The sequence below is a fragment of the Arachis hypogaea genome, chromosome 13 (genome assembly GCF_003086295.3).
Source record: "Arachis hypogaea cultivar Tifrunner chromosome 13, arahy.Tifrunner.gnm2.J5K5, whole genome shotgun sequence".
Taxonomy (NCBI): Eukaryota; Viridiplantae; Streptophyta; class Magnoliopsida; order Fabales; family Fabaceae; genus Arachis; species Arachis hypogaea.
The window spans coordinates 46,937,785-46,947,706 of record NC_092048.1 but is presented as its reverse complement, the minus strand read 5'-3'; the positions used below and the strand labels follow the sequence as shown (position 1 = coordinate 46,947,706).

General features: G+C 31.5%; 2 long non-coding RNA genes across 4 annotated transcripts; both read right to left on the bottom strand.

Annotated features, from left to right (window-relative positions):
* Positions 1-250: 250 nt before the first annotated feature.
* LOC112738296 (uncharacterized) lies at positions 251-4,898 on the bottom strand. 3 transcript variants are annotated; one of them, XR_011869705.1, is made up of 5 exons: positions 4,716-4,898; positions 3,395-4,645; positions 3,244-3,298; positions 3,073-3,165; positions 251-546 (listed from the first exon to the last, which is right to left on the bottom strand). It is a non-coding gene; the product is annotated as an uncharacterized lncRNA (long non-coding RNA). The 3 variants fall into 3 exon arrangements; XR_003169343.3 differs by lacking the exon at positions 4,716-4,898 and having other exon boundaries at positions 3,395-3,922; positions 4,419-4,709; XR_011869704.1 differs by lacking the exon at positions 4,716-4,898 and having other exon boundaries at positions 3,395-4,709.
* Positions 4,899-5,217: 319 nt separating this feature from the next.
* On the bottom strand, positions 5,218-9,551 carry LOC112738295 (uncharacterized). The gene is made up of 2 exons (XR_003169342.2): positions 9,232-9,551; positions 5,218-5,404 (listed from the first exon to the last, which is right to left on the bottom strand). It is a non-coding gene; the product is annotated as an uncharacterized lncRNA (long non-coding RNA).
* Between the last annotated feature and the right edge of the window lie 371 nt (positions 9,552-9,922).

Here is a 9,922-nt window from a genome sequence, read left to right as displayed (position 1 = left end):
CCGAACGCCAGAACTGACGTTCCATAACAGAAGCCACCCCCACTCTTGTAACACCCTAATTACCCTAAGCCTTACCTCTAGCCCTAAGGCAAATGTTAATCAAATGTTACGACAATTCTAAGGCTTATACATATTTATATAGAAGGAAATAATATATTCTAGGAGCCCGATGAAGGATTAAGCTCAAAAATAAAATTACAAAAGTGCGAAACTTTCACACGAAGCTAACGCGTAAGATATAAGATACAGATGCAAAAGAATAGAACGGATATAGATATAAGAATATAATAATCATAGGAAACTAGCCGCGGCTTGCGGAGTTTAAGCTGACTAGTTACAAACAGAAAAATACAGAGTTTTAGAGTTAAAACAGCTTATACAACTTATCTCTCAAGTAAGCCTTTAAGGCCATAAAGATAAATATACAAGAGGTGAGAGAATACTACAACAAAATTAAAACAGAAATAAATAAAGAAGGAATCATACTCCGCTCTGTCACCATATCCGATTATTCACAATTTCACCAAGGTGAATTACGACCTGCATCTGAAAAACAACAACAAAGTATGGAATGAGAACTGGAGGTTCTCAGTATGGTAACAGTGCCCAATAATATAAGATGTAAGGCTCCGGGACGCCGAAGGTAATCCTAGAACTTCACATCGAACACGGATATTCAAGCTTAGAACAAAATATAATTAACGTAAACCTTAAACAATAAACAGGATTTTCTAAACTTAAAGGATTCTAACTAATACTAATCACACCACTGTATCCCACAGCCTCCGCCAACCTAACCTCCATGCGATCCCATCGCCACTGCCTACCTAACCTCCTCAGCATCAGACAATCACAATTAATGCAAACAAGTAAAACACAGATAATATTCATATATAACAAGTAGTTCAAGAAGCAAGTGGGCATGTTATACAATTAGGCAAGCTCAAGTAAACAAAGCAAGCAAGCATATAGAAGATGCATATGATGAATGTCTGTCCTATTGGCTGTGATATCATATATCGGTTATTGTGCCAAACCCGACAGAAAATCCGGTCGACAACTCCCGGATTAGTCTCTTTATTGCACATAAGGAGGAATAATTCCGAGGAATGAGTGCCCTACCACCTTCTCTTTTCAGAGGGAAACATTCCGAGGGAGCATGCCCTACCACCTTCCTCTGGTTGCCGTATGATTCTGTGGGTTAGTGCCCTACCACCTTGCAATCAGAGAGAAGTCTCATTCTCAGGAGGAATAATTTCGAGGGATGAGTGCCCTACCACCTTCTCCTTTTCCGAGGGAAACATTTCGAGGGAAAGTGTCCTACCACCTTCCTCTTTTCCGAGGGAGCGTGCCCTACCACCTTCCTCTGGTTGCAAGAAATATGAGTGAGAAACCCAGCTTCAACTCTCACATCCGAACGTAGGCGGGAGACTGCCGCAGCCCCTACGACGGATAACAAAACATATCATAATCATAAATTCAATCTCAAGGGCCAGTGCTCATAGCACCCTTCCACCCATACTCATTCCATTAACCATAATCATTCCTTTCCAAGTTCTCAACTCATCACAACCATCACCATTATCATAAATATTCCATTCCGAACTCATTGGTTCATCAGTTTTCTCATCTCTTTGTCGGCAATCACCAAGTTCACTACTCTTCCTTCTCTCTCAACCAAACTCGTCCTCAATACACCAGAACTTAAGCCTCCGTTTACTAACTTTTCAAAGTAAAACCCAAATAAAATCCTCCTAGGACCTTTCCCATGTCTGATACCCAAAAATAAGCCCAAGAGTCTTAAAATGATGTCACAGAAGCTTACAAGCTTGTTGGGAAGGTGAAATAGTTGAAAACAAAGTTAAGTTTGAGAAACAGGGCGTGTGCGTACGCATAGAGGTGTGCGTGCGCACGCCCAAAAGAAGTTTCAAAACGTGTGCGTATGCATAGAGGTGTGCGTACGCACACATACAAAAATTCACAAGTCTGTTCACTCGCACAAGCTGTGCTAGCGCCCTCAACAAACTGGCCTTCCCAATGTGTGCGTGCGCATAGGGCTGTGCGTACGCACAGGTTGTAAACCCTCATTAGTTATGTGCGCGCACAAGATGTGCTAGCACTGAAAATAGGAAGTATTTCCCATCGTGTGCGGACGCACAGGTCTGTGCGTGTGCACAGGTTCAAAATTTTGCAGGGTTGTGCGTGCGCACAAGGCTGTGCGTGCGCACATACCAGAAATCACAAAATTCTGCAACTCTGCAGAATTTTAGATTTTGACACCAAACTTTGAATGATCATAACTTCCTCTAAAAAATTCCAAATTTTACAAACTTTATATCAATTCAAAGAGTATTCAATAAAATTTAATTCTAAACCAGTTTCAACAAATTTTGAAAACCGAGGCATAAGTTATGATCGGACAAAGTTCACCAAAATTCCTTTTTTTTTTTTTTACCAAAACTCACAAAAATCTCAATTTACCACGTCCTCAAACCACATCCAACCAAAACAATACCAAGCTTCCATTTACAACTCAATATACCCTCTTGATTCACAATTCACTATTCATACGACCTTTCCATCACATCTCACTATCCTCAATCATCAGCATCAAATACATATAACATTAAAATTAATCATCCACAAACACATTCACCAATCATCAATCTATCACTATCATTAATAAAATACATCAATCATTAACAATCCTAAAAAATCCTCATTTATCCAATTCCCACATCATACATCAACATCATTCTCATCATAATCATCACAATCATTAAAATCATCATATTTTGCAATTTTCAACAATCAAAAGCATCATCAACATCCATCTTAAATCTCAACATCCACCAACACAACACATTAATAATTAATATTATTTAACAACATCAACAATATTTCTCATCTAGAATCATCACAAATCATACCCCCAACACATACATTCTTCTCATTCTCATCATCATACATATATCACAAACAATCATATTTTCAATTCAATCATATCCTGTGGGCCAGTAGTCTAAGTATCCAGAAACATTACATATTATATAAAGGAAACCTCAACCATACCTTGGCCGATTTTCAAACGCACCAAACACCAAAATGAAGCCACCAAGCTTGATCCAAAGCCTCAACCAACTCCAACAAACACCAAAGCTCAAACTAACAACACATATATCATCAAAATCAAAACTTAAGATACACAAAATAACTAAACACAAGGGTTTAGTAAAATCTTACCTTATCCAATGAGATTAGGGGTAAAATCCAACAATTACTCGCTAATAGAGATCACCTAAACAAGCAAAACCACAAAAATCTCCTAAAAAACCAACCCCAAAAATGCAGAAACTTAGGGCTGGAAACTGGAGCGAGAAAAGAAAGATCATACCAGATTTTCCTAGATAGAATCGAAGAGCTCGACGAGAGCTTCACGTGGCCGCAAACTGCTCGTCAATCGGAGCTCCGTTGCTCAAGTTATGGCTCCCGAAAGTGGAGGATGAATAGTGCTCCCATGGTTTCTCTTCTCTCTTCTCTCATAACCGAACTCCCTCTCTCTCTTTAATGAAAAATAAGCTGAAAGCTCATTAAAGGAGATATATATAAGTTGGGCTTGGGTCCAACTTAGGCCCGGTCCAACCCGTTTTCTGTTTTAGCCCGTTTGTCCCACTTTGGGCCAAAACCTTTAAGATTAGTGCCCGATTTTCAATTCTAAATACAACCCAGCAAATTATACACCAATGCCCTTGTACCATTGCATCGATATCTCCGCTATCCTAAACCATTAAAATTCTCTTCCTCCCAGCATCCAGTTCAAGGATCGTTCTGCTACAAGAAGACATTGCAAAATAAAATCGCTCTGCCTCTGCTAATACAACTTTTTCAAAAAATCTATAACTTATAAAAGCCTTCACCAAAACTGCAGCAAACCCAGAAAACATAGTGTAAGGTCCGACCGTAAATAAGAACATCGACATACCCCATAAGTAACACCACTTCCAAGACTCCCAAGTTAAACATGCCAAACATACACTAAAAATCATCCTCCTCAACACTCACATTACAAAGAACCTTACTTAACCAATTTCAATCCCAACTTAATATTCCATAAACCAAAACTATCTTCAAGTACCGCCACCTTATTAGGCTACGCAATACAATTACTAAGCAAAATCATATGCTACCATTATCACTAAAATCAAATTTAAATGTCAAACACACATCCTCATCTTCATTTTTAAAGAAAAACTTGATGCTTTAAAAGAAAAACCCACCAATCAATACATCTAACTCAATCTATACACACTATTCAAACCGATGCGCCCATCCCCCCACACATTTGCCTGACAAGTCCCGCCAGATGCTATGCAAATTCTCAAACATAGTGAGCATAATATAGGCAAAAGATTACTTACCTCGTCTTTAACCAGCATCCCAATATGGCCTTCCTTCAAATACGCCATTCCTCCTTTGCCACACATTCCTCGCTGTTCCAATTTCTCAAATTTTAGACCGCGCACCGCTGCCTCCAGACACGCACCGAACACAGTTCTTCACGCATGAACAACCCACCACTGGACCACCAGATCCACCCTCTCACTCCATTTCACCATCTCTGACTTCACTTCTACACAAGTATTACCTACAAGAATTATTTTACTGAGCACACAAATGGCTTGGGTACAAAGCTTCCAAAATCGCTTTACTCATACCTTTTAAGAAGCCACACTGCTTTTGTGCCTTCACAGCCGGTTATTAACGTCATTCCATATTATACTAAAGGTTATATTTGACTTTTCGCCTTTCACTAACAAATAAATTCCATGTGAACTACTTAATCATACAATGAATTTTATGTTCTGGACTTTTAGATTGGTACCAGGGATAACTTTGCTAAACTTTTTTCCACTTAGTAATAAGTAATGTTCTTCGAACGATGGAAAAAGTTGAATCCATCACTTTAGGAATTTTTTTTTTTGCATATTTCGAAAAAAAATGAAAATATTTAATAATTAAAATAAATTAGTCAAAAATAACTAAAATTTATTTTATTTAATTTTTATTAATTATTAATAAAAAGTAAACAAAATAAATTTTTACTGTTTTTTTTTTGTTTTTTTAATATTACTAAAAAAATTATGGTTCTTATTTGTTATTACGCGGACAAACATGTTGATTAGAGAAGAAAATATGAAGGAATATACAACAGAATAATTAGGAAAGTTATTACTGCTTTATATAAAGTATAAATTGTACGATAATAAGAAAATAAAGTCCATACAAACAAAAGTATTAAAACAGCCAAATCAATAGCACAAACAACACTTATAAATCTAATTAAAAGTGCTGAAATCTTCTTCGATTTATTGGAGGATTTATTTTAATATCAACTCTAGCCCACCTGTAATAGATAAACGTCATTAATAGTATTAATAGTAGAGTGCTTTCAGTTCAAATTATATAAGGCATATAAACCAAAATAGTATATATATATATATATATATATATATATATATATATATATATATATATATATAATAAGAAATAATCCAAAACTAAACTAAACTTTAAGATTGATTTCATCATTAATATATGCAATTCTCATCACTATATTAAACCTTTCTCTATTTATTTAAGACATTTTAATTAGAATGATCTCGTAGTGAATATTTGTAGATATTATTTATTTTAGATATAGTATATTTTTTATCTTTAATATTTATAATTTTGTTTAAAAATCTTCCTAACGTTTAATTGTATTTAATTTTGTCTTTAATATTTTTTATTTATGTCAAAATGATCTCTGAATGTTAATTTTATGTATTAGGGACAAAATTTAAAATTTTAAGAGTAATTTTGAAATAAATCAAAAACATTAGCAAAAAGTTGAATGAATCGAAAATATTACAAATAAAATTGAATAAATTAAACGTTAAGAATATTTTTAAAAAAAATTATAAATCTTAAAGATAAATATAGTTTACCCCATTTATTTCACATTTTGTTGAATATGTATATGAAAGTGTTTTTCCCCCTATAGGTAGCTAGTAGCTACTATTGACTTAGAGAAATGGCAATTATTGAAGTGTTGAAACTCAAGAATAATTGAAACGACATATAACAACAAACTAATTTTCCTAGCTTAGCCAATATATATACACACACGTACACGAAAACAACGGTATAAATATCTTCCTAGTATAATTGAAGTGCTTAAGCATTTTTCCATTTCGTGGACGATTGAAATCTCACTTAAAAAAGCTTGAATAAACACATATTAGGTCTTAGAACACAACTATTGGTAAATATGTTTGACTTTTTTATATAAATAAATATTAAAAATATTTTATTTCTCAATATACGCACGACTAAAAATAGTTACCGAGTCAATGAGTAATAACTCAAATGGCATAGTCTCCCCATACTCAATTAAGAGGTTGCGGGTTCGAGTCTCCTATCTTTAGTAAAAAAAAAAAAAATAATTACCGAAATGTGCATTATTAATTCTGATGTGACGTCTACGAATTAAGTTTACACTCCAAATCAAGGGAGAAGGTCACCAAATGGCACTGGTAGCAATAAATTGAGAGAAATCAGGCCGGCGACAGCGAATTAGAGCCAATAGAAAGGAGGAGAAGTGAAAAAAAAAAATTGAAGATGCAACTAAGTATGTGTTTAGATTACAATTTATAAGTGAGAGTTTGTATAAAATTGATTTTTGCGAACTTGATTTTGATAAAAAGTAAATTTGTGTTAAAGTGATTTATGTTTGGTAATTTTTGTATTAAAATAGATTATAGTAAAATAAATATTGTTTGGTTTGTACCATTCAAAATTACTTAGATAAAAAATTACTAAAAATTTAAATAATTTTTTTATATTATCCTATCATTTTAATTTAGATATTTAAATAGATCTTATTAGTTAATTTTATAATAAAATTAATATTTACTTACTAAAATAAAAATAACATATAAAAATAGGCAAAATATATTTTTAAATAAAAATAAAAAATATAAATTATATATATATAAGGTAAGAATGTTACTTTAGTATTTTTTTACATCGTACTCTTATTCCAGTACTCTCAGTAATCTAATTCTTAATATTAATTTGGAATCTAATGTTTATGATTTTATTATTATTTATGATTAATTTTTTATTTAATTTATCTTTTTTAATAGAATCATAATCTATATTATAAAAAATTACACTAAAACATAGTATACGAGAATTACAATTATAAAAGAGTACTAAAAATAATAAAAAAATTAAACACTTACTTTGTAGTGATTGAAGCAAATTTAAAAATTTTTTATGATCTTTTTATATAGTATATTTTTAATAATTTTAAAAATTAGTTATTTTTATTAATGTAATAATACACTATTAGTTATTTGTTTGCATAAAAATTAAGTGCTAATTTTATTAATCCATAACTATATATATATATATATATATATATGCTACATTAGTATACCAATTTCATTAATGAAACGTTACATTAGTATACCAATTTCATTAATGAAACGGTTATATTAATTCTTCTTATATTGTACCTAATTAATTAATTGTAGTTAAAGGTGTCATCATTGATTAGTAATACGAAGATAGTTCTAAATGTAGATTGTGACTTGTACTTAAATAGTTCAGAATCAGTGAAGAATGCTCTTTGCTTTTTGATGAATGAAGAAAAAGGCCATGAAATTGCTTTTGTGCAGTTCCCTCATAATTTTGACAACATTCTCAAACATAACGTATATAACAGTACTCTATTAACACTAATTGATGTGAGTCACTCCATCTTCACTAATATAAATAAATTGAAAAATATTCAAATGATTTATTTTTTTGTATTGATTATTATTTCTATTATTATTATGTGAAGGTGGAGATGCATAGTGCAGATGGTTATGATGACCTTTTGTACATTGGAACATGCTACTTTCACAGGAAGGATGTTTTATGTGAGATGAAGTTTAGTGTTAGATACAAGAATGACTTGTTAAAGTGTGAGAGAGACAATTGCGTAGAAGTAAACTTGAATGAATTAGAAGTAAAATTAAAGGCTCTAACAAGTTGCACCTACGGAAAGAACACACTTTAGAAAAAAACACACTTTAAGGAAAACACACATTGCCGCCGGCCCTAATTTCTCCCAACTCGTGGGTGCCAGACGTGATGTGTTCCATTTCGCGTATGCCAGTCGCGCAATAAAAGTGCAGCTTTTTTACCTACTGCTGTCAGTACCATTTTGTGGCATTTCTCCTTACTTTGGAGTGTAAACCCAATTTATAGACGTTACCCCAAAATTAGCAATGCGCATTTTGGTAATTATTTCTAGCGGTACGTATATTGAAAAATAAAATATTTTTAATATTTATTTATATAAAAAAACCGATATGTTCCATATTCCTTTAACAGTAATGGTTGTACTACCAGTGCTTCGAACTTGAGTCCGATAAAGTATAGAAATCAAGCATAACATCTCATACAGTAAAATAAATTAAAAACAAAGAAAACTAAGAATTATGTAGTTATTTTATATGTCATTATTAGGTCCTACTTCTAATTTTTATGACTTGCTTAAATTTATATTTCTCTCAGACAATTGTATTTGTCATATAGATATGAACATAAATAAACTTACAAATAATTAAAAAAACGTAACAAAAATAAAAAATATAATATTTTTTATTAATAGCAAACAGATTTTTTATTTAACAAACGACTTGTGTATTTGGTTTAAATTTTCGTGGAAACAATTGAATAACAATTTAAAAGTTGCATACAAAAATCCGTAATAAAATTTAATCTATAGGCTTCCTTTTTTATTTTTTACAAAAAATTTTGGTCATTTACAAAAAGTAAAAAAACTTGCTTGGTCTAAAATTATTAAATTTTAATTATAAAAATATCTTATTTTTTAATAATGTTTACAAAAAATCACAACAAAATCTTATATCTAATTTTTTTTAATTCTGAGAGTATATATTTAATATATGATTAGTTTTTATTATATTTTTAAATCTTTTGAGATTTATTTGTTGTTTTGTATCTTTTAGTGTTAGTTTTATTAGCAATATAAATTTTTAAATACTATTTTTGATATTTTACCATCAAAAGAGTAGAGACTTTATCATATTAAATATTCAATAATTAAGATAGTATAAAATAAAAATGACTTACAAAAATAAAAAAAATTCACACAATAACTTAGATACTTACCAAGTTACCATTACTCTTTTTAGTACTAATCATAGATCCTCTTATAGCAAACCTCAATGCAGTCCGACAACTTTTCTGGATCACGAATATTGTCGTTGTTGTTGCAGTTTTCGATACAAGCTTGAAGTTGAGAGTAATCATATTCATCATATTTCTCTTCATCAGGTTCAGGTTCTTCAGGTTGACTTGGAGCCAAAGACTTGTCATCAGCAATATGATTTCCTGGGAATTTTGCAATAACAGAACAAACAAGCATCTCAAATATCAATATTGTTAGTGCACGTCTTATATCGTTCCTAGCCATAATTCTCTCTTTCTCTAGAAAAAATTAAGATAGAGCATGTGTATGTTATATATTGCATGCAATGTAGTTCTAGAACGTGGATATTCTTCGTTTAATTTGTGACTCTTTCGTGTATCAAGAGCTGTAAATTATTGCTAATATAAATAAAAAAAAAATATCTCGTTATAGCAAAGCGTTATTTCAAAATACTATATTTTAATTAAGCTTGGTTGCCTCTTGGACTCAATGAATTTAGAAAGCATATGTGTTATTGGTCATTTCTTTGTCAAGTGAGGAGTTAAAATCATTTAAAAAATATGAGAATTTTCTTGGTTTTATTTAGTTTATTGGTTTTCTCTTTTCTGTCTCCAAGTTATATTTTAATTTTATTTAAAATTAAATAACTTA